This window comes from Vidua macroura, chromosome 1, assembly GCF_024509145.1.
Source record: "Vidua macroura isolate BioBank_ID:100142 chromosome 1, ASM2450914v1, whole genome shotgun sequence".
NCBI classification, from domain to species: Eukaryota; Metazoa; Chordata; class Aves; order Passeriformes; family Viduidae; genus Vidua; species Vidua macroura.
The window spans coordinates 35634880-35661062 of record NC_071571.1 but is presented as its reverse complement, the minus strand read 5'-3'; the positions used below and the strand labels follow the sequence as shown (position 1 = coordinate 35661062).

Here is a 26183-nt window from a genome sequence, read left to right as displayed (position 1 = left end):
GCAAAGGATTGGATTTAATTTTTTTCCCTCCTTACATTTGTTAGTAAATACTAGGTAAATACAGAAGCATTTAACTTGTGAAACATAAGACATTTCATAAGTCATCTAGTTTTGTCATTTGAAGCATCTGACTCTTGTTTTTCAGGAGCATGCCAATAAAATAGCCCACAACGAACTTCAAACCCAAACTTTCTTAAACTAACAAAAATGTTAGTAGTGATCAAAAGCTTTCATTAAATTTGCTCAAAGAAAAAGACATAAAACATTTAATTTGTAATTTCAGCATTATATGCTTTGTGAATTCTCATCATAGCAGAATATTAAACACTTTCACTCCTTTGAGAAAAACTGCATCTTTTCCATTATAGGTGAGTAGGTAAATAATATCAGTTGGATTTTTTTGACAGCCTGAGCTCCTTCTATAATTGTCTTCATTTTATCATGTCCATGAGTGTAAACACTGGGTCTACATGTGCTAAGTAGGAGTGCAGTGTGTTATGTCTTCACCTTTGAGGGTTTAATGGGAGAGTTAACACATACACACTTTTACTGATAAACAATTAACTGTGTGCTGGTGTCAGCTTGTCTTGTTAGAAATCTTGCAACACAATACCACAGAAAGAGGAATATATATATATAAAAGAGGAATTAAGTGCTTTTATTGAATGGCAGTCAAATTCCACATAATTTACTTTAGCCTAGCAACTTTTCCGAATTACAAGAAATCACATTTAATTCTTAGTATATGCCTATAACAGGGCTTGAGAAAGGAGCTGATTAAATTTGTTATACTCCAAGACATAAATGCACTTCTTTTCAGTCACGTGAGAAAAATCACACAACACAAATTATTTGAAGCAGGTTTAAAAAGGTCTGGTAACATATGGGGAACATAGTTTTCCGGGCTGTTTGACATGGATACTGGTAGACTGCAAGACAACAGCCAGTGAGATTGTATCCTATCCTAAAGCTTTTAATGGAGTTCCTTAATCCCATTAATTTTTGTATTGCTCGCATTAGCAATTAACATCAGTTCCTGTCCCTTAGAGATGGGAGATTTGGGGGTGTTGCACTAACCAGCACAGTTCTTAACAGAAGTCAATTCCACCATTTAATTTTTTATCCAATATTCCAACTTTTGAAGCGTAAGTCAATAGTCATATTTGTTTTCTTTATTTTTAGTTCTAAAAATGCTAAAAAATTACAGTATTTATAGATGGTTTCACATGCATATTCAAAACTCTTTTACTAGAAATAGGTTTATGGTTGAAGCTTCAGGTCAGAAGACCTTAACAAAACATCTATTACACAACTCTCACAAAACTGGCAGGAGTCAGTAGACGGGTAATAGTCTTCCTAATTTCTTTTAAACATTTATATTTTGCATAAACCAGACATGAAATTCAGGGTCCTGACCACTAATGTAACTTTTCCTATACTCTCTGGATTTTCAGAGAAATATGCTCATGTACAAAATCTCTCTGTTAATATACAGCTTTAATACAGTAATATATTCACTTTCAGAGTAAAGAGCAGCTGAAGTAAAGGGAAAGTACCACATTTTTTTCTGCCAAAAACCAGAAGGAAATTCCCAGTTTCTGTTCTGTTCTTTGCTATGGCAACCTACTCCTGGAAGAGTCACCAGGAGTGAGAATCTCTGTTGGGATAACAGTAAAACTAAGCAGTATTTGAAGATTTTCTAGTTCTCTCACATTTTGACTTCATGTATCAGGAGGCTGTGAAAACAAAGTTGTTGCAGCTGGCACTCCTCTAACTCCTTTTTGTACAGAAAAAGCCCTTCCATCCTTCCTTTTCTCATCTGACTTCCCCTTTCTGTAGGGATCTATACATTTTTCTTGAATTCATTGTACAAATTACTTTTTCCTCCTCCATCTAAGATAAGAAGTTGCAATGCAATTCAATGCTCTGAGCATTCCTAAGTCACTGCTGAAGGACAGGAGAAACTCCAGAAAAGTTAGGAAAATAGTAGAGGAAGAGCATGAATGAGGAAAATTTAGGAAAAGTGACAGCAGAGAAGGACAATAGGAAATAATGGTAAAAACATTAACCTTTACTTATAATAAGTTTCAGGATTACTGTTATCATATTCCATAGCACTAACATAGACACAGGAAAAAAGAAAAGAGTGAACACTGAGCAAAAGAGCAAGTCAAAATTAGAGAGGGAGATAATGCCAAGGAAGTGTGGTAGCAGAAAGAGAATAAGGACTGCTAGTCATTAGAATTGAAAAACAAATTTGAAGACAGAAGAAGACAGAAGGAAATTAAATAAGATCAATAAGATGGAAGAAAAATATATTATTGCAAAGAAAATCTTAAAATATAATATTAAAATAAAATTCAAATAACTTAGCTGCCAAGGGGGTGTAGAGGGGAAGAAGTAATCTAGACTGATCACATGGAATGATTATGAATGCAAGAGCTCCTCACATTCAGATGCAATGAGGAAGCAACAGACACAAGCTGAAGAAGGGATTTTCTCTTGCAGATTACATGATATGTTCCATATGTGTTTTGTCCGGCAGAAGCAGCTGAGGCCTAAATGCATGCCTGACTATTTGACATTGCTCATTTCAGTATTTAATAAAGTCACTTTCTGTGGAAAGAGATGCTGCATTTTTGCTCCATTTAAAATTCTTTCTTTTTTCCCCTTCAGTTCCTAAGTTCTTCCTAAGCAAGAAACAAGACATGAATTTGACTGTCGATGAAGAATAAGATCAACTTACTGATTTTAAATTAATTATATTTGTACCTGTGTTACAGAGAAGCCTAAAAGCCCCAATCAACATCAGCTTGCTGCTTACTGCTGTTGACACCACATAAATGTATGGATCCAGTTCAGAGCTGGCAAGTAGCCATCCAGTTTGGAACACAGACAGTGTGATCTTGCATTAGCCCCCAAAAGACCACACAGACATTCTCGGGGTAATTTAGAAATCAGGACCTCCAAAATTTCTGGCTGTCTTCCTGAGCACTTGGTCATCTTTCTCTAGAGAAATGTTTTCTGCGTCATATGTGTGTAGCTGGAATGAATTTAGGATAAAGAGCAGTGAAGAACTGAGGCACCGTGCATGCCAAAAGGATTCACCAGTGTATACCCACTGATTTCTACCAGTCTGCGTCTTTATTTTTCCATTTGTTTAAATTATTTTAAGGCACCTCATACACTTAAATCTTATTTGAAGTCTCAACTAAAAGGCACTATAATAAGGGTACAAAGGACGATGGTGTCAATGAAAGGAAAATTATCTGAATTAGTCTTTATTAAGTACAGCATTTTAATATAAGATAGGCAATGAAATTCAGACACTGAGTTACTTAAGTAATAAGTTAGTTAACTTCCTATCTTTTAAAGCTTCACAAAGATTCCCTGGGCATTTAGAAGTGCAGGTGTGTTTAACCCAACTCCTCAAAACTATGTTCAGCTCTTTTTCTGACCAATTATCTCAGAACTCTCAATTCTGTTGATTTCAGTAATTTCTTCTGACCAAAGAGGCACCACCTAAATTCCTTAAATATTGTTCATCTGGGAGAAAAAACCAATTTATTTGACTTTTTTTTTCCCTGCTGTCTAGCTTCTTGAATTATTAATAATGCTTTGTTTCACGTTGTTTATCAGCATGATTTCTGGATTATGACTATGCACACACAGACATACACACACACACACACACACACTTTCACAACTATTTTCTTTGTTTTCACATTCTGGGTATTCTTAGTTTTCCCAATAAAATACAAAGCTGTGCTCTGGGAAAAAAAAAAACAGGTGAAGTTAGATGAAGCAGATGAAATAGATGTTTCCAGCAAGACAAACTATGTGAAAGGAGCAAATGAAGCTAAAGAACAATGTACTGCACTGTTCCCCAGTACCCAGTATGGAAAAAAACCTCACAAATACTGGTTGTAAATGTAAACATGACTTGTCCAAGGAAAAGAGAAAAATTGGCCAGAAAAACAGTAGTACTTTAAATAGGTACTTTATTTGAATTTCTGGATTTTGAAATTAACTTAAGATTTTGATATGTGAATGACTTATTAATCCAGTGGGAATCCAAAGTTGATTTAGTGGAAGAAAAATCTTTACCCTAAGGCATTACAGTTGTTTCTTTATTTGTGAAGTAGTTTTCCTGAAATTGTCTAGTATATTTTTAAATTTAGATAGGATTAGTGTAAGATATACAGATATACTCCATAGTAATTCTTATTTTTCCTTGTAGCTGAAGGCTGACCTTTCAATTCCCTAGCACAAATTTCCTTGGAAATACCTGGCAGGCAAAGCAAAGCTTCCATCTTGGTTGTACATTTCAGAACAACAGTTTGACCATTACAAATCCACCAAGTATTAAAACATACCATTCTACATACAGAGCTGCTTTCCTTTCAAATGCAGACTATAATTAGCTAAAGCCTCCTCTCTGCTCTACCTGAGCATAAAGAGTCATGCTAGCTGTGTGTGGAAGTACATATAGTCAGTCATAGCTGATATATTAATTTCTTGGTTCTCACACTGGCAAAAGACTGTTATAATACAAACAGGACAGTTATTCCCAGTTATTCCCAGAGAGGCAAAAAGTGCTGGGCAGCAGCTTGGCATTACATATTTTACATCTTGTGAGCGGTGACTTAATTAAAACTACCAAGGTTATCTGAATATCTGTATTTTGCTTTGAAAATAAGAAGAATTACATACAGGACATTTTTTTTTCTTGTACAAAGGCAGCAGTTGAGAAATTTGCCACACTCTTAATTGAGCATGAAGTTAGGTTGCACACTTTTCCTGTGCAAAACCACAGCTACAATAGCTACCCTGAAGGGAATTCTATTTCATTCACAGTGACATGCTTGGGCTTACCTTATATTCACTTTCATCAAGGAAGAGACAATGACTAGTATTTAGATTTTTTCATTTTTTAATGGGGTTAAGAGCAATCCTCTACAATGGACCTTCATGGACAACAGTTCATGGACTTGAGTCTCTCCAGGGAGATAAGGATCTGAAGGGAGTATACTCCATCCTCAGGCAAGCTGGTTTTGAAGCTCCATTGCTGGGACTGCAGAATCAGTAATGCACAAATTAGTCCCCTACTATAGATAGAAATAATGATGCCAAATGATTTCTAGAGAACCCCATAACTCTGAGTCACTGATAAGATAGTCACTATCTTTGCTTTTCAGTCCTATTCCATGTTTCAAATACCTGATCATATTTCCTATTACTGCCTTTAAATAGCAATAATCCTGTCTGCAATAATGCCAATCATTCATGATAAACCACATTCCTTAAATAAATGAACAGCTAAGTTATAATGTGATACTACCCTTTTTTATTTTTATTTTGCTTCGCCTTTCCGGGACTCTGCAGACTACAGCCATTTGCAACAGGTCTTCTCAGGACCTTGTCTTACAAAAGACAAAACGTTCTGGCCCTAATCCAGGAAAGCACTTAGATACATATTGACATTTAAGTAGATGAGTGGCCTTAGTGAGGTCAATTGGACTGCTTACTTGTGTAAAGCTAAACCTGTCCTGAAATATTTTGTTTGATGGACACAGACTATTCAACACTTTGAATGATTGAACCCTTTGCAAGATCACATGCAATTACTATTATTATACAAATATTTTATGCGATAATAACTGCCTTCCAGATTATTTGAAATATGCAAGTTTATATTCAGTGAATAATTAATGCATCAAATTTCAATTCTAACCCCATGTAAAAGGTACACAATTACTTCCAGTAAATATAAGGTGTTTCTAATTTGATTTGTTTTCTAGTTGATGCTGTGTTTTCATGCAGTGTTTTCGTCTGTTGAGATTACAAGGATAGATCATACTAGGGTCTGAGTGTGACCCCAAACCTTAGCCATGCCCCACAGACCATAGCTAAGTCTCTGTCACCCCTCATTTGCTCTCTGGCAAACACTTGCAGCAGTGGGTTTTGTATAACAGGGCAAATGACCAGACCACAAACTTGCCAGCATTTTTGAAGGAAAAATAACATCAAGATACCTTGCCACTATGTTGTCTCTCTAGTCATAAACTAATATTGCAGCATGGAAGCTGAATGTTGCTTTTTGCCCTTTAATCCAGCAAGTCCATTTTTTAATGGCGTAAGACATAACTCAGACTTTGTTTTTATTTTTCCTCTGTAGAGTCTGAATGGCTGTCTGCCCTCATTACTGATGTATATTTCTTAAGTAGTATCATTAACAGAAATTCACAAAATATGAGATTTTGTTATCACTTACAGGTTCTTTCTTGGAGATACAAAGCATAGAAAAGAGACTACACCGTTTATGATATTTCACAGGAAAGTTCAGCTCTGTGTGGCACTTACAGATCTCTCCAAAATAGGAAGGAGCCTGTAAATGGTTTCTACTGGGACATACTGAGTGCAAGGCTTTGAGATCTCAGTGACCCACTCTGCTAGGAGAAAATAATTTTTTAAAAGGGACATTATCACAGAGTCACAACAACAGGTTTTATCTTATAGCTTATTCCAGACTTCTGTCAAATAACTTAGATAAATTTTAGAAAAAATTCCAGGGCTTTCTATTAGAGCTAAACTTCTTCTTGGTCCTGCTATGTATACAAGTATGATATGTATATAAGTAAACAGGAAATAATAATTGGTGAGATCCTAATTAAGAATTTTCTAGTACTTGTCTACTTGTATTTTTATGATCTTCAAATTGTTCTAGAAGAGGAAATGTGAAAAACTAACACACCAATATGAAGGGTATTTTCTTCTTTATGCTTTCATCATACTGTCCATGAGCTCTCTGCCACCAGCAGAATACCACAGAAGGTTATAATGGAGGAGTTAATCTCTGACCTTAATTTTTCCAGTAGCTAGTAATCAGTGAATCAACATCCAGAGTGTGCAACTCCTCCTTCTTAGAATTCTGATCTTCACATGAAGTAAAACACTACTCCACAGGTAAAGCCAATGAGGTTTACAAAATTTCAGAGTTTAAGTAGCTGACATAAAAAAAAAAATTTACATTCAGTTCTATTCAAATGAACACCTCGAAATTTGAAGACCATCTCCAATCACACTTGGGCTACACAACCCTTTTCACTTCTCAAAACTCTGTTGTAAATCTTGCAGCAATAAACAGCCTCGCAGCACTTCCTGCTCACCCTGCGGGGAGGAAGGACCACGCAAAGACCGTCTGCCCCGACACTGGTCAGGAGCAGGAAGCCAACGAGGCATCAAAGAGCAACACAATAACTCAGACTCTTTAAACTCTCACCAGCACTTTGTCTGAGCTTGGCCAAAGGTTAAACTGGCTCCTGTGAGCTCATCTCTTCTGCCTTGATTTTATGCTGACTTTCTATTGCTTGTAAAACAGGAAGCAATGGCCAGACTGAACTCCAGCAAAGATATTTGCTGGGTGTGTTTTGTGATTATTTTTTTGACTCAGCAAATCTACTGTTTGTTAGTTGTTTGTATTATGATACCTAGGAGTTCCCTAATTCAGAAACTGTCAGAGCATTCTGGCTTTGAAAATATATCCATGATCATTCACAGTTCATAAGAATATCAGTTCAAAATGCTTCTGCATGTTTGTTTTGTTACAACACTATCACTGTGCTATTCTAAGGAGAACACACCTTCAAAAAGTATTCAAGAATGCATGTGAAGGAAAAAGGAATATTTCTCTTTCTGAAGTATGCTGATTGTAAACATGGCTTGAAAAAATAAGCCTGGTCATTAAATCCCAACACAAGAAAATATCCTACTGGGCTTTTTGATGTGAAAAAGAATTTACAAAACCCTATGAGAACCTTGACCCAAACTCCTCTTCAAATCTACCTGGAACAAATACCAGTTTTATAAGTCTTCTACTCAAGTGTGTGCAGTTGAGCTTTCTCTTTCTCTTTTCCTATCAGTCTTTCCAAAGTGCCTCCCTCTCACTGGTTACCAGGCAACAGAACAATATTGCTCTGCATGCACATCCAGCAATAAATGACATTATACTGTATTTTTGCAGAGTTTCTCAAAGAAAATAAAGATGTCCTGAAATACTGTCTTGTGAGATAAATAGCTAGTGCCCAGAAGTCATTTAAATGCTTAAAATGCTGGGGTTTTTCTTCATAGAAGGTAGAGATTGGGAAAAAAAAAACACTTCTCTAATAGAGGAGCTCCCATCCAAAATGAATTTATAATGCTAAAATAGACCACACTCTAAAAGAAAGCTGCTTCAGTTGACATTTCAAACAATTAACAGCCTTTTAGGTTCTACAGGCGCTTGCGTAAACCTTTATCTTACAATCAAGGCAAGACTAATGAAGCAGCAAAAGACATCAAGTTAAAGTATTTTCAGTGTCCTAAACACTAAAATGCTGCCTGTATGACAAAGGTCTTTTTTTCCTGTTTTGTTTGATGGTTTGATGTCAATAAAACTCAAGAAAGTTGAGCAATTTGCAAAAAAAAATCTTTGGTTTTGATAGCAGTTATTGAAGATGGGCCCAGATCAAATCAAACCTCACACCTTCTCTTAACCTAAATAATCACTGAGATGGAGGGATGGTTTGCAGCCCTTCATCTGCAATCAAAATGCATTTAAGAAAGGTCTGACTCTAGATCCTGACCAAAGTAACTTGAGATTCTTTTATGTAGTTTTGATTCAGTTTCAGATTTCACATTGTAGGTCAAATTCACCTTTATGTAACACTAAGATAAGAAACTGAAGGCTGCTGCAGTTTTTTCACTCCAAAACAAGGGGGAAATCTTTAATTATAAACAAATACCCCATGTAATCCTACCAGAACATGAAATGTTAATCCCTAATTCTTAAATACAAAGGTATGTACTGGTACCAGAGAATAGCCCCCACGGGTGTATTACACAAATATATTTTAAAACAATGTCAAAAGTGAAATCTCAGAATACTCACTGGCATATTTTTTTTGATTGTGCAGTGGTCAAATTACATCATTTTCTAGGACAGTTTTTTTTAAAATTTGTATGGAAACTTCCAAATTTTTTACACTTCTGTTAGACTGGGTTTTGTTTGTTTGGCTTAGAAGTTGTATGTGATTAATGTTTTCAGACTAGATAAAAATCTGTTCCCAGAATGATTTGACACATGACCTTCAGGACAGACAGAGCATTGGGATATATATGACACCTGAAAAATAGTTCCATTCCCTGCTGTTGTTGATTTAGTAGTGGTATAGAGTTACTTGCTAGATAACAGCAGAAAGATTTGTGGTTTGCTTTCTTGGATCTGGGAAAACGCAGTACAGCAAAATGATGCATTCTCAGCTTGTCTAGATAACATAAATAGCATTGCTCTATGCATACATTTGACTCTTTATTTACTCTGAAAGTCAGCAGAGATGAGCATTGAGTCTGTACTATAAACACCTCAGTTCTGTTTCTAGCTCCTGCAGGAGGAACCAAATGCAAACATAGGATTAACTTATTTACAAGATGGCTGGAGCATTAGCTGGCAATTGCCTGTAGTGGGAATATTATGCCTTGGTCAAAAGAAAGACTCCAGTCTGCACTGAAATATAAATAGCAATCACAAGAACTAACACCTCAAGGCATGACCTGGCTCATAGTTTACTGACATTTCTTCTATGCCAGTCCTTCCCCACACAGAGCTTGTTTTAACTGAGCAAAAAATATTATCAGCTTATTTTACAGTTCATAAAATCCTTTACACTCAAGAGTACTTGGTGAGACTTCTATAAGGTCCCCAAGCAGTAGGCAACAGCATGTTTTCTCTGCAGAAGAAAGCAAACAATTATATCAGTTGGGATGAGAGTGAGCGATAACATGACATGTCTAGAGAAATCAGTTAGATCCCATATGTGTTCATTCTAACAGTTGACTTTATTAATAGAATTTTTTTGATAAAAATGTTCTAGTCACACAGCAAAGGGGAGATGGTGGCCTCTGCACTCTTCTGAAGCCAACTTCATTTTTCATCTTATAAAAATTATATTTGAGTAGTTCTACTACACAACAGGGAAGAAAAAACACAAGTGAGTATTTATTTTTTATATGTTGTCAATTATGAGAAACAATATTTGCATATTGAGTCCCTTTCCACATATAAAGGCACACAACTTGCAATCCAATTATTTTAAGCTAAGCTAAATGAAAAACTAGACTATGCTATCTCCTAAAAAACAGTCAATAGCCACTGTAAGGATCAATAATCTAAAAAACTATTGATTGCTCATGTAACAACCTGTACTTTCCATTACACACTAAATACTACTGTAGATCGATATTTGCCAGATGTCCAATTATAAACAAAACATTCTGGCTATGGTGTCTGTCCTTAACCTTGCAAAAAGGGCTGGTCCTTAGATTTAATTTTAACATCCCCTGGTGTGCTGCAGTATTCCACCAACAGCATCTCCCAGAAGCCTCATTATCTTACTTTTCCAAACTTAGTGAGAGAGTTACTTTCCATGGCTTTAATTACTCTTTTAGTAACATTGTACAAATCAGTCTTCATCCTTTTGACAGTAGAGTTACATATATTTGGAAAAGGGTGAGAGGAAAATGCCTGATCTAGTAATGAGAGGGAAGTCCTTATATTTGAAGATAGCTGACTATCAAGACCAACACATTGGACAAGCAAGACAAATTCTCATTTGCACCTGTTTTATTAATGGATCTCCTAAAAAACAATCACCCTTTCTCTTTTCTAATGAAAGGCTGAACAATAGAAAAAAGCAGCTGTTAGAATCCCACTGCTACTCTCCCAAACAGCTTTGAATTTGTTGAAATGTTCCCCCATCTCTTAGTTGTGGGTGGCTTGGGCATGGGGCACTCAGAGCTGCAGCACTGACTAAGGCTCCAGTGGTGAGGCAGTGAGGCAGCAGTGGCACTGCCAACCAGATTTCTCTCCTGAGTTCTGCAATGAGAACTCAGAAAGCACTGGGGCACTTTGCATCTGAAAGAGGAGCTGGATTTAGTGTTGTCAGAGAGGGAGAGAAGGTTTAAATAGGTAATTTTTAGAGGCTGTCAAAACTGAAAAGTGTAAACATTGTTAACATCTCTTTAAAATTCTGGCAGGGAATGAAAGCCACCTGGATGTGTGCCATCCCCCAGTTGCAAAACCATTTAGCAAACCATATGCTGCCCTAGAAGACAGGTCCTAGACAGATCTTTGCTGATCTCTTCGGGAGCAGTAGCCAGTAGCCATTGCCCAATCCATGCAGCACCACCGCATTTCCTCTTTCTGCAACAGCCTTTGTGAGATGGGTCCTAGAGACGGCAGGCACTGCTGCGGAAAGTATGCATGCATCTCTTTTCAGCCTTGTACAGTGCCCCTTTCCATTTGCATTCATATAGAAGGGATTCAAGCATCCTTCTGATTTACCTGTGGTTACTAAATAGAGCCTAAAGCTCCTTTGGATTTGATTTTGCACTGTATGGTTCTTGAGAAAATAGTTCCCCTTTATCAATATAATTCTGCAGTAATTTTATGGGCATCTGTAGTTCTTTGTCAGTGAGAAATGGATGTAAGTGATTTCAGGCAGACATTAGGATTTTACACAAGTTTTCTGTTGCTTAGAAAAAAAAATCTGATTTAATAACTGCAATGTAGATGTTTTTAACATGCTGTCAATTGCTGATTGCTATGCAATAAGACTTTGAAAATTAAAAAGTCAATTGCTTGCATTTTACTGTCTTGTCTGAGCAGTCCTGGTGAATTTGTCAGTACACCAGTGTATCTGAAGCAGAATTTAGCCCAGTGATGCAAGATGTCATTAGCATTTCAAAATAGGCAATGTTTTGCAACGTGACAAATAGCCTATAACTCACATAAATTACATACACTTGCACAGACCTGTTTGGTCACACAAAAGACTCATTTTTTCCCCTCAGTTCCAAGTGGCTAAATCTGGATGCCTTATCTTCAATCCTGCATGCCTACCATCTCAACATTCATTAATAGTATGCTTCTCAACCCTGTATCTTCTCAGTCTCATAAATTATTCTGGCCCTTTCAGCCTGACATTAATTATGGTGCCTCACAATTCATACTGACACACTTTATCTTGGACTCAAACTGCCTCTTATGGTGATAGCTCCAACCATACATACCAGTCTTTCAGTTCATACTGGTCTCTCCCAGCTTTAGTGCCTGTAGCCTATCATGTATCTATCAGCTTCCTCATCCTATCTTGTCCATTGCCCATCACTGCTCCTTCTGCACTTACCTAGGTTCTCCACTGCTTTTTCAGGCTCTGGGAGAAAACTCCAGATGTCATTCACCCCTGTCCACAGCCCTGAACACAAGGCAGAAGGACAAACAGGGTAGTTTAGCAGAAACTGGGGCATAGAGAAAGCGTAAAAACATTGAGACCTCTTGTTATAGATTAATGTCTTTTCCTAGTGGATTAATACAGGAGGTGATTTGAACACTGTACTCATACAAAGATTGGTAATTTTTCAGCTACTGGTTATATAATCTAGATTTCTGCTTCATTGGGGAAAATGCAAAGTTTCCAAAAAGGGACTATTTTAGACATCCTGGGTAGGATTGCCTAGTCGCGTAAAAGAGCAACAGTGTGGTCAGCTCCTGTGGGAAATTTCCAGCCCGATGGCTCTGCAGCATCTGTATTTTGGCAGTTTCACCAAACGCTCCCGGGAGCACACAGCTGCCAGCTGGAGGCTGGCACAGCCTGCGGGGATGATTTCTGCCAGCAAACGCCCTGGAGGCCCCGCTGCTTTCCCCAGAGGCTTCTTCCCAGCTATGGGATGCTGGTGCCGAGCAGGGAAGCCACAGCACCGGAGGCAAAACAGCAGGGAGACAGAGAGAGGTCTCAGGAAGGCTGCAGCAGCAGGAGGCCTGCCGAGCATTGCACTGCGGGAAAGGAAATGATAAGGTGAAGGCAAGGAAAAAACCCAACCTCGTTGTACAGTGTCCTTCCTCTGTTTGCCCTATCCCCCTTTTAGGATTTTTGGGAAGAAGTAGGCCCCTCTCAAAACCTCCCTCTTCATGGTGAGCACACTCCCAGGAGCCCGCAGCACGCCTGGAGCTCTGGCTGTGCATTTCAGGCACAGCCACGGTAAGGCTGTCCCAGCCACAGCCAGACCACCCCAAGGACAGCAAAGCCTATCCTGGTGTCTCAGGAGATGTTTCTGTTCCCTGCAGCTGCAGCAAGAGGTTTAAACTGGATGTGTTACAGCTGTTAGGGAGCCTGGCACCACGCACTGCCACACTGTAGCGAGAAGCAGGAGCGGAAGGAGAGAAATGCAGCAATATACTCTAAACAAGAGCTGTTTTCCCCTAAATGTCACAACTGTTGGCCTCCTTGTGACAAGAAAAGAAGCAGAGAGTGGAACAGCACAGCAGACACAGAAAGAATCCAGTCTTGGATATAAAAACAAGGGAAGGATTATTTCCAGTCAGAGGGCAAAATCACAGCTTAGCAGAAGGCTCTTGCAAGGGACAGTGTCGCTTTGGGAAGAAAGCCTGCTCAGAATTTGCATTTTTGTTGGGAAATCTAATATGATTTTTACAAACATATGTGCCAGATCTTTCTTTTACTCTAGCAGGTTATTATTCTCCCTCTCAGCTTTAAAATCAGAAGCCTAAACTCCAGTAGCAAGTCCCAAACCTTTTTAAAAATAACCTATTTAAACTCTTCTTTATTTGATTATAGGACCATGAAAATTTCCAGGTGCATTTTCTGAAATTATACTGCCAAGAACCTGAGAATCTTTGCTGTCACAGTCAGCTAGTGCAGTCACTCAGGATATCTGTATTTCAAAGAAAACTACCAGCGTCCCAATTCAAACAAAAATCGCTTGGAGAATGAGCAAACCAGCAAGAACATGATGCAGAAGGCTGTAGAAATCATCAATGTGTTTTACTAATTAGATTAGAATTAGCTGGAGTTTTTGTAAAAATACGTGAACATTTACTGTGTTATGTACTCTGCTGACGTCAACATGATGTTAAATTGCAGCTACATACAAATAAAAGCTTTTTCAATGAGTAATGAAACCAATATTTTCCTACTGAACTTTTGAACCTCTATTATTTCAAAATGTATTAACATTGCTGGTAAAGGAAGAGAGAGAGATTTATGTCTGATGGTTTGGAAATTCTTGCTTTGTGAGGCATTCTGAGGACAAAACAGTCATGAGAAATCTACCCCCTATCTGCCCAAGCAGTTTGTGTCCCAAAGCCAACCAGGAAACCATCCCAGCCAGTATTCAAACAGATGCCAAGAACAAATATAATCTGTTCAAGAAAATATGTTAATAATACTTTAATCCTCAATGGATGCATCCATACATAAACAGACCAACAAACATATGGCTGGAGGTGTCACCATTAAAGACTGGAAAGAGTCAAGCTATCAAAAGCTATCCTGATGGTAATCAAGTGACACCTAGTGCTTCTGTAACTTGCTGAAGAATGTCCCTGATATCATTAGATATGGTATTAGCCAGTAATTTATAATGTATTGAAATATTAAGCATAGTTTTCCCACTTGTAAAGGGAATAATAAAAGTTTTCACTAGTTTACTGGAAAAATTATTTTAAATGTATTAATGAAAATCAGTTTTTTAACAGATAAATACTAACATCAGTTTTCGTCTTTGTTACTCTCTTTCTTGCTCTCATTGATAGCTTCTTATCTTCCATGTTATCTTCTACTGAATATGTTGGTAGAGACTGTCTGGTCTGACCACATGCCTGACAGGCCAGAGAACACAACATAACCATCTATGCAGCAGGCCCATAGAATCTGCTTGGGTTGTGGCCAACAAAGATGCCTGGTTTTCACTCTTTAGTGTTACTGCGCTTCCCCTACTCTTTTCTTCTTCTCCAGCAGGCTGAAATAATTCATACCACCGGAGACATAGGAGCCGTGTGACGCATTTCCTCGCCTGTGGGGTCCATCAGCTGAGAGACTGTGTTTGATTTCTTTTTCATTATTATATCATTTTTAAAAATAGTAATAAATTGTAGCATAACTTTGAAATTTACCACAGGCCACAACGAGATGTAATTCATTTTATCAGAGTGGAGCCTATATGCACAGGTATTGCAACAAAATACTGTACCTCACAAAATCCATAAACTGTGATTTGACTTAATAGATTGGGAATATTGTTTAAATAGTGAATTTATTGACCGCCTTTCTAAGAAAAAATATTCAGAGAATTCAAATCCTATTTATTCTAACTTTGCAAAGACCTTAGGGACTATATAATAAAAGATCAGATATATATAGTACATAGTATTGTGTATTGATGCTGTATTCATTTGGGGTTTATTTTATATAAATCACTTTTTTCAGTGGATTCATACTTACAGATTATAGTAAAATTTCTCCTTCCCCCTCTTCTTACTGTCCTTATTTGCCTCTCCCACTCCTTCACTTATTTTTAAATACCTCCCACATTTCCTGGCCCTCATGCTCCCCCTCCCTCCCACTCCCATCTTTTCTACCTTTGTGAAGTATTTTTGTTCTTCGTTCTTTCTTTGGACATCCCATCCAGGATCTATAAAATAATTCCTTCTGTACTGTTCATTTTTCCCCGCCGGCATAGAGTATCCAAAATACCATGTCTGCCTTCATCTCTGCTCCCTTCTCAGAGCCTCTCCCTGTCCCCTGCGTCTCGGAATGCTTTCTGCACATGCTGCATACCCTGCAATCTTCTATTATTCCTCCCGCTTTTCATTCAAGCTCTTGAAGCCCATCCAGTTTCTGCTCTGTACTCTGGCTCTTTTTGCTGCCAGAAAATGGTTTAGTTCTCATATTTCTGGGCAAGGAAACAATCTCCATTTCCTATCTCACTTCCTAGATACTGTTTCACCATCAAATGTCTCTGTCCTTTATATTCAATCCCTCTTTCTCCTCAATCCTAGCAGATATTAAATTTCTGTATTGCTTTCTGCTGTTTAGAAGTTCAAGTATCACAGCATCATTTATCCTCAATGTGTCTCTGCCTCGTTTATTTGTAACTAATCCAACGTCAAATATAGATAACCAACCTATCCCAAACTCCTCTAGGAGCACACAGTTATTGATAGACAGTTCTTTCTAGACAAAATATTTACAGGTCCACTTTCACTGTAGAATAAGGAATGATATTGCCCCCTGCATAGAAATCACTACCTCTCAAAGGTACACCTGAAAATCCTATTCAATACAGTTTCATGTTCTGCAGTGTTTTGAATTTAAATCACAATAGACATTTAAATTAGTGCGTTGGCCAGGTTAAAATCCTAAGAGAACTGGAAGTTATTTTCTTTTAATATCTTGGTTTTCCCCCATTTCCTCATTCATCTGTGAATTCTTGTTTCTTGTAAATATCAAAGATCTTTTAGGTGATAACTGCTCTTTTGGTCACTTCTGCTTAAAAATTTGTACAATTTTGATCATCATTTATCTCCAGTGTCCCAGGTCTCTGAGCACCAAGGTCAAGCTTCTCTTTTTTTCCTCATAAGAATGCCCCCTTTACAGGTGACATATTTAACCTTTGACTTAGAGGCTTAATTTTCTGCTGGATTTTTCTGAGATGACTGAAGTCATATGTGGCCTAGCTCTCTGCTGCTTTTTTGAAAGAATTAATTACAGCAGTACTTGCTTCAATTCTCCAATAAAGTAGCAGTATCCCTAGATATAGGATAAAGTTTCATATTCAAGGAAAAAAAAAGTGAGCATTTCACTTGGGCTTACAGTTACCTCCTCTAGTCTAGACTTCAAAGTGAGACTGTATTTATGAGATTCAGTAAGTCCTGAGGGCTCTTAGTCTGAAAGTCACTGAAAAAGTCTCTGAAAAGCGAAAAAGTGTGGGATCTTCTCTTCCTCTTGGAACAAAGTTATGATTCATGATCAGTAAGCAGGCTAAAACCAAATTTAAAAAAAATCAAAAAGAAAAACAGTGATTATAGAGTCCAGTCATACCCTATTAAGGTCAAGTTGTTAATTCACAGTGAAATTAAATTCTGCATTTTTTCCTAACAATTGCTGAAGGGGTATTGTACAAACTGCCTTCATTCTAGAGAGATATTAAGCTCAGCTTCTTAGGAATATGTTACTTAGGAAGAGTAACCAGGGTTGAGCCCTCTGCTATTTTTCAGTGCTTCTAATGCTACAGTTAGGATAGACCCTGAAGATGAAACTTGCCCATCACTTGTACTCGTGACTGCCACAGCTGCTGGTTGCTCAGGATTGCCCCCTTTAACAAGAAGCTTCATGTAGATTACAAAAACTGGGAAACTGTTTAAATAAACCCTGTCAGAGAATTCCTGTCCTTCGGTCCTTTTCTTCTGCTTTGATATACCAACTGCCAGGAGAGGGAAGTCAGAATGTTGCTAGATGGTCTCTACAGCACACAAAATGAAGCAATCCTCCCCATTTATTTGCCACTTATTCGGTCAGGGGGCAGCTACTGCTGCTATTTTATAGCAGAAAGTGGCTGTACACCATTAAAGAGCATGACCAATTATTTTCATTACTGTCTAAATGGCTCATAGCAGGCTGCTGCCAGCTTGTAAATTCTAGATGTTAAACAGTAGTTTTGATTATATTTTATTATTGGAAGAACAGTCCACTCTTCTTGGAAATAGTTCCTCCTTTCCTCTCCTCCAAGACACACGTAAATGATTTCAGTTCTTTTCAGCACAGAGATTTCAAAGTGCCCTTTCAATTAAAAACCATTTTTACTAGCTTGCATGGTTCTCTGGTTACAGTTTGATTTTTATAGTTCTAATTTTAGGAATATGGTAATCTGAAACTGCAAGGGATGGAATACCACTGGTTCTTCCAGCAGCTGAAGATGAAGTACATTCCAGGGTTAAATGGCTGTTGGTTAATACTTGAACTAATTTCATCTATAATTATTCTCAATGCCTGAGAAATGTCTACATAAGTGGGAAGATTATGGTTTTGTGGTTGTTTGGCGTGTCTGAAATCCTTCTCGTTCTATTGTGTTGCATCTGTGCGTCTGCTAAAAAAGATAAAATATAGCTGAAATTTGACTTTTCAAAATATATGGCTGGTGCAAACTTTGAGGAGTAAAATTTGTGTGCTGCGATTCAAGAGAAAAAAGGTAGCTGGAATTCTTCCAGATGTGCCATCCTTGAGCACATTGCCATAGATATTCAAGATCAAACACTTCTCAGTTAGCAACAGCTTTAGGATGGATGTGCACATACCCTCCCTCTTCCCACACTGAGCACAGGTATATGGCATTATGCCTGCTCGCTTCCACAACCCCAAGAGATTAAAGAGACCCTGGAAGAGAGGAAGGAGAGTAAATGATGAAAGTGCATACGGACGATGCATCTTGAAGGTCGATGTTTACAGAGTGGATCTATGCACAGACTGCCATGCTCTCTATAAGCCACATGCACAAACAATAGAATAAAAGATTTAATCCTTTTGAAACAGAAGGATATGGCTTGTTTGACATGCCAGGTGTGACATGATGCTTTATCCTAGAAATGAAAAGTCTTTGAAAAAACATAAGCAGGTTAATATTCTGGTTTTGGTAAGAATCTGATTTAGCATAGGTAGAAAGTGTCTGAGAGGAAAAAAAATCCACATCAGTTTCACTTACTTTATGAAAAAGTCTAAACCCAGCTTTCTGTTTGCTGTAAAAAAGAAGAACAAAATAACCCAAACAACAACAACAACAACAACAAAACTGTAAGGAGGAGCAATGCTGCAAAAGAGCTGAGCTAAACTCAGGCTGAGGAAGGCAGAAAAGAATAATATTTTTTGAAAAGTTTTTAAATCCTTCATGGGACAAATCAAAACCCACGCTCCAAGTAAACCTCTGAGCAGTGTAAGAGAAGTTACAACCCCTGCTATCGAATCCCAACTTGATCTACTGCAGAATTTCCCTCAACTCAGTTCAGTCAGTATAAATAAGCAAGATAACTGAGTCTATGATTTATATTTTTCACCTTCCTACTGCAGGTATTAATAGAGATCATAAGGCAGCCTAAATTTACGCTAGAGATTGTACAAATACATCTAAGGAAATGCTTTTTTCTTCAAAGAACTTGAATTGACTGTTGGTTATGGATAATAATTTTTTAAAAAAAGGTTAGGAAAAGAAAATAATGAACAGAAGTATAACAATCACACAGGAAAGGATAGGAAAGGAGAGGGAAGGGGAAGGGGACGAGGGGAAGGGGAAGGGGAAGGGGAAGGGGAAGGGGAAGGGGAAGGGGAAGGGGAAGGGGAAGGGGAAGGAAAGTATAGGAAAGGAAAGAATAAGAAAGGGGAAAGGAAAGGGGAAAGGGGAAAGGAAAGGGGAAAGGGGAAAGGGGAAAGGGGAAAGGGGAAAGGGGAAAGGAAAGGGGGAAAGGGGAAAGGAAAGGGGAAAGGGGAAAGGAAAATGGAAAGGGGAAAGGAAAGGAAAGGATTGGATTTCTTGGAACTAAGGAAAAGCCACAAATGTGTTTTTCATCGCAAACAGAGAAAAAGAGACGTTTAAAAATAACACAGGGTTGAGAAATAAGATGTTGCCATTTGTTCAGGAAGCGTTTGACAGCATTTATAGCATACCAATGCCCTTTCTCTGAAGTGAACCTGGATGAGCCCAGAAGGGACTTCACATAAGCAAAACCATTGGAAAACAATTTATTTGGTGGAAAAGCAGCATGTTGCCAATGCTTCAGGCTGGGACAAAAAGGGGAAAACAAATATATTGGTACAACAACATGCAACAGAAATTATGATGGTGGGCCACTTCAGACACAGCTGAGCAGGGTTACAGTCTTCCCATTTTCCTCCCCACACTTCCTACATGGTGTTCCCCAGCAAGCCTTCCCACAGGTATGACTGCTGCTGGAGAGACATGAAAGATGCCGGAAGAACACACAGGAGGATAAGCCAAGCAAGGGCCTCACATCCCCTCTTCCCTGACAGCCAGTGCTGAGTCAGCAGCTTTTGTCCACAAGGACCTTCCCAGGAGAGGACAGGAAAACCACAATTTTTTATAGGTGCCCCCTACAGCCAGGAACTGGGATTGTCAGTGTGAGTGACTGCAGGAAAAGCTCTTCTCTGGACTAGGTTGCTATTTCTTCGGGTGGTACAGAGAACCACACAGGCCACAAAAATATCTTTCAGCTGCTACAGGAAAAGAAGTTAATTGGTGGACTAAGTAAAGACCTCAAAGAGATGCAAGGCATCTTTTTTTTTTGTCTGTGTTTCCCTCTTGGGGTTTGGTTTTCTTCACTTTTAATGTGATGACAATATAATAGGAGAAACATAGAGAGCCTCTACACAGCAACCAACCAAGTGCAGACCTGATCAGCAAGATGAAGCTGAAATAATAGGACTGTACGAAAAAAAGTTTTTAAGTGGATTGATATTCCCCCCCAATATTGCCCAGAGATAAAATGAACACACAGCAAAATGAAGTGAAAGGCTTCAGGACAGGTAAAAGGGGTAATTCTAAAATTTAATCATCCCTCTTGAACCAGAAGAAAAATTATTTCCCATTTTTGTATGCTGCTTAAGTGACAATCACCAAATTAGATATATTGTTTCTGTTGTTTTATTTTATTGCGTTGCAGCTAGAAGAAAAAATCACTAGACACTAAAAAGGTAGACATTAAAAAGGTACATCTCCAGAGAAAGCTAATCAACCTTTTATTGACTTACCTACAGTTATTTTTTTAACAGAAAATATCAAGACATTTTGCAAGACTCTGATATCTTGATTGAACACAAAGCCTTGGCAACATGTAGAAGAGCCATCAAAGTGGCAGAAAGACAACAGGAAACAGATTTCACTGAGCAGAGGCCACTGCTAGAATACAATACTTCACTGCTAAGGACTCTCTAGGCATTTGAAAGAAATATAGAATTTGCATTATATTTGCAATTTATTTTCCCTTTAAACATAACCAAAACAATATTCAAATGTACTTTGGAATACATAAATGCATATTGATATGTTTGCTTTCAGTAATATAAATGCTTGTCCAAAGATATTCAGCCACCTCAATTAGATTAGATATTCAGTCATCTCAATTTTTTTGTGTCTAAGTCTTTCTTGTAGGAAACTATTCATCAGTGTCTACATCCAGAGTGGACAAACCCTGAGAAGCTACAAGTAATGCAAGAGCCCCCTCACACTGTACAAGTCCCAGGACAATGTATTACATATCACATAACATTCCTTAGTTTTTCTGCCAGGCAATTATTTCATCTGCAGTGCATCTGCTCTCTCTCTCTACCTAAATAACTCACCTCATTCACTCAGAGGATATTTTCTAACAACAGAGCTGGTCTCATGTCTCAGTTTAAGAACAAATAGCTCTCTTCAAAACAAACATCTGGCCAAACTCTTATAATAATTGCAAATGTTATCCCATAATTTAAAGGAAATATCTTTACTGAAAAAGGTTGCTCCTATTCATATGCCAAGAAGGCTTTTTGGTTCATTTTCCTGCTACTCAAATAAATTCACATTTTGTACTCACTTATATTTCAATTAAAGAATTATTGGAACATGAAGAATTTGCTTCCTAAATTAAATAGGAGTTTTTGCCATCAGTGTAACCTAACAGATCAAAAGCTTTAAAAACCTCAGGTCAAACTTGATTTTCTGATGCACTCAAGTTTATTGCTCAGAGAGGAACATATCTTAATATAGCATTTGAATTTCCTTTTTCTCTACAGATCAGAACAGTAAGCTGGCTTACAGAATTAATCCTCAGAATCAGATAATTCAAGTTACTGATTATTGTTTTAATAAATGAGGGGTTTATTTTATCTTGAAAATGTTGAAAATGTTATTTGTAATTGCTAATAATGTTTTTACCTGTACCCATTAGTATTTTATAGTGCAAAATACATTGCATGGAAGTCATCTTTAACACAATAAAGAACTGCATCATCTACCACCTATATCTCTAATCTCTCATCATGCACAGCACTGAAATTCCAAGTAATCCAGTATTTCCAACTGCATTAATAAACTCTACTGGTAAAAATTCTTTCATGGCATAGTAAGTGTAGTAGCCTAGTTATCTGGAGGAAAGCCTGTTTTAAAAACCACTGAAAGAAGTTGGAAATTGGTACCTATTCTCAGCCTGCAGACAGATGTCAATCTTATATGAAGATTCATGTATATCTATAGTGAAAGAGAGTGGATGTAAGAATGTGACCTTCCACTGCTGTGGAGGCTGTCACCTCAGCAATGTTGTTCTCTCTGACTCAACAGATACCTCCTACTGTGCAAAACACAAGTTACTGAGATATTCCCCAAAGCTGTTATTTTAAGGTCTGTTCATTTTATGAAGCTTTCTGATACTCATTAATAAATAAATTTTAAAATAAGCAGGGTTTTCAAAAGCATTTCAATTACATAGGATGTATAAGACTCTAAATCCCATTTTGTCTAGACTTTTCTTCGTACAGGATCTGTTATGATGCTTTAAAGAAAGAGCAAATGAAAGAAATCTGTTCTTTCATAGTTTAAGTTCCAGTCCTCCATGTGAAATTCAGAACAAAATGTGCTCCCAAGGGGTTTACAGAAAAGGAGTTTATAGCAAACCCCAGGGGTTTATAGGAAAACCCCTTAGGGAGGAAATTACTTATAACTTCCTTTCCCAAACACAGCCATGCTAGCCGACAACATTAACATAATTCAGAATTTCACATCCTGGTGGATATATTAGCTGATGGTATTTGAGTTGCTTTGAAATGCTGCCTGAGCCTACAGATGCTGCCTTGAAGCATCAACACCAGCTTTGTCAGGTGGCTATAATTCCACTGCTGCTGCATTCAAGAGTAGTTATCTCGCTGTTAAGGCTGCTCCATTCTGTGCTCCATGCCTGAGATGTTCTCATTCAAAATACTTGAATCAAAGCCCTTATCTCCCTCCTTCCCAGTATTTAAATAAAGCACTATTCCTCCACAATCTGCATCCTTCTGATGTAAAAAGAAAAAATAATCATGACTAATTGACTAATTCTTGTAGTAGTAAAGCTTTTTCAAACATAATTTTCTACAGTAGTTATGGACAGTATTATTTTCACAAGGAAATGAGATGCTCTAAGAGCCTAATCTAGTGGTTTGCTCCATCTACCCATGTGGTTTATTGGTTTGCTTCGTCTTTCTGTGATTCACCTGCATTTCTGACATCAGTTTCAAACAATATGATCATATTTGGCTTATGAATCCAAAGGTTGAATGAATTATAAGTGCAGAAAATGCTGGTTTCACATGTTCTTTCCTTTAGCTTGGCAACCATAAATATGATTCAGAGCTTAAATTTACAACTCATTAATAGTTTGTGTCTAATTTTGACAATCCCAGTAATCTGTAAGACTGACAGTCAGGGTATCCAATATTTGTACAGCTCAACTGTACTCCTCTGCAAACTACTTAAATTCATGTCCAATAAAGTGTAGCCTACGGCAAACCAGAATGTGCTTAATTTGTAGCCAGAATTTCCTCAAAGAGTTATCAGCAATCTAAGCTGTAAATACACATTATAATTTCAGCAGAAAGCATTGTTATTCATGTAGTACAGGAAACTCAAAGAACCACCTGCCCACATAAGTTGGCAAGCAGAGGACTAGGGAAAAGCTGACCATGTAGCCAAAAAAGTGTTTATTGCCTTGATCTATGCCTGGCCATGGACCATTTATCTGGGCCACAATCCTGATCCTGTGGATTGAGGTTGTCCCTGTGTCTCAGCAAAGATATGGCTGGTGATGGGGACTGCAAGCTGACTGTAGCTGCCCTCCTGCCTGTGCTGCTGGCTCCACAAGGAGACCAGGGCCCCACTCCCGGTGCTTCAATCCCCAAGGAACAGCCTTCCCCAACAGGTGTGAAGAGTGGCTGATGGGTTTGAAATGGAGAAGAGAAAATGGAAAAGAAGGTCCTGGCCCTAATATAATCCAGACAGCGCTGCACAATGCAAAGAACAGAAAAATCCAGATGCATAAGAAGAATGGGGTCTGATCAAATCTCACTTACCCACAGTTTTCTAATCTGGAGTAGGCAGAGGTCAATTTGCTGTACCCTTGAGCTGCTAACAATCAGTTCGCAACTCAGGTGACACAGTAGGTCACTCCATCCCTGTTCTTGTTCTGAAATAGTGCAGCAAGGTGGAACTGCTATTCATCCTTATGGAGGAGTATCAGGAGTATCTATATCAAGCTTCAGAAGAGATTCCCTTGCCATCTTCCTTTTAAAAACCAACTGGTGGGTGGACTGAAAATCTTCCTTTAATTTGCTAGACAGACTGCTGAACAGCAGCAGCCTGCTGCTGGTATGCAACAAATGGAGTTGGATTATTTTTGCAGCCTGCCTTAACAAATCCATACCTGTTTTGCTTTAGGAGCCCAGCAATTTCCCTTCTACCAGCTTGGACTCATTTGCTTGTCTCTGCTTCACGTATTTACTGTTCTGTATTTTAATGTCCCACCTTATAAATCTCTGTCCTTTTACTTTCAAAATGCAGATAAAATTGCAACCTGACTCACTCATTGTCAAGCTGGAGCTGGGTAACAGTCTTCTGGTCATTCTATGATAATATCTTTAGGACTTCTCAAATAATTTAATCAAACTCCACATTTCATCTATGTCCAGCCATGTTTACTTGGTTGGTTTTTCTTTGTAGGTTAATATAAGTATAAAGCAGTTTATTATACTGATCTGCTATGCAGTGCTGAAGATAGCATGTCTGCCACCCCTGAATCTCATTGTGGAGGCGCAGTCTGCTTGTAAATATTTACTTGTGGATGAAAATACCCCCTTGTGTCCTTAGAGAGGTTTTTGGCAATACCTTTTTGACACAAGCTGCTTATGACCAGCTCTGCCCAATGCTAGCATCTCATACAGAAAACCCAAAGGCCTTTTCTGCCTACAGATGTCTGCCAAAGCCTGCGATCCTGCTGAGCCTACAGGCTTTCACTTTTTAGTGTCGACTACGATTCGCAAGTGCTGCACTCCAGATTTCACACTTCTGCAACAAGACATCTCCTTCCACCGCAGCTGGGAGATAAAGCAAACACATGCCCTCTTCACCTTTGCCTAGTCTCACCTTCAAAAATAAGGCTCAAGTTTCTCCCATTTACCCTCTGCTGATCCTGACTTTTCTTTCCAAGATAAGGCGGCTGTTGCAGCTGCAGCAGCTACTGGTGTGCTCGACTCCTACTTAAAATTAACAAAGCACTTTCTGTTTACTTGGAGAATGACAGTCTGCTCGGGTTATGCCGCCCTGCTCTCCAAGAGTTCTGGGAAGGGTTATTCTCTGCTGTATCATCCACACTGTGCATGGTTTGGAACTGCTTACAAGATTCATTTTCTTGTCTGATGGAAATGTCTCTCCCTGTGGTGTCCCAGTCACAATCTGACTTCTTAAATAGGATCTCTGTCCCCTATCCCTAGCTGCAAAATGGGTCTTCTGCCTTAGATCAGTCACAAGAATTGCTCTCTCTCATACTGATTTATATTCATTCATTAGTATAATTTCTTAATATGTGTTTTTCTTCCGTCCCAGAGTTCAATTAAAACCATGGAATAAATAGAAATATACACTCAGTGTGTGATTTTTTTAAATCAATTTTTGCCTTCTTTTTTCTGAAACAAATTACTAAAGCAACTCTTTCAAGGAGCATGATCTATACATATACTATAGCTTTCAGTAAAACATAAGCACCAGGATGCAAGGCTTGACAGCCTGATAATTGACTGTGTAACCTAGGCAGTGTGGTCAAATACTTTCTTGCCCAGAGCAGAAGATGTTCTATAGAGCAATAGAGCTGATTTTGGATACGCAACCTTAGCTTGATCTTTTGTGTATACTTGACTAAAACCAAGATAACCTCTGTGTATATATTGATATTATTTTGTACAAAAACCCCCAACAAACCTCCCAGAAATTCTGTAGTGAAAATCTAGTTTGATGTACATCACATTCAAAATTTTACTGTGAGAATTACGCAAGCATCATGTCTTTACTTTAGATTACTTACCATTCTTTTTGAATGCCTTTTCTGCTATTCTCTCATTTTCTTTTGTCTCTAACCATATTTTACTGCCAGATCATGAACATTTAGTCTGTATAAGTGCATAGTAAGGACACTAAGTGTAATTAAAATCCTTCTAAGCAAAATGATTATTTAGTCAGTTAATAGAAATATACTAAAAATTGTTCCTTTATTTAAATCTGTT

General features: G+C 38.1%; 1 long non-coding RNA gene across 1 annotated transcript; it reads right to left on the bottom strand.

The window, feature by feature from the left end:
• Positions 1-4952: 4952 nt before the first annotated feature.
• On the bottom strand, positions 4953-12293 carry LOC128808371 (uncharacterized). Its single transcript, XR_008437454.1, has 3 exons — positions 12225-12293; positions 6862-7007; positions 4953-5074 (listed from the first exon to the last, which is right to left on the bottom strand). It is a non-coding gene; the product is annotated as an uncharacterized LOC128808371 (long non-coding RNA).
• Between the last annotated feature and the right edge of the window lie 13890 nt (positions 12294-26183).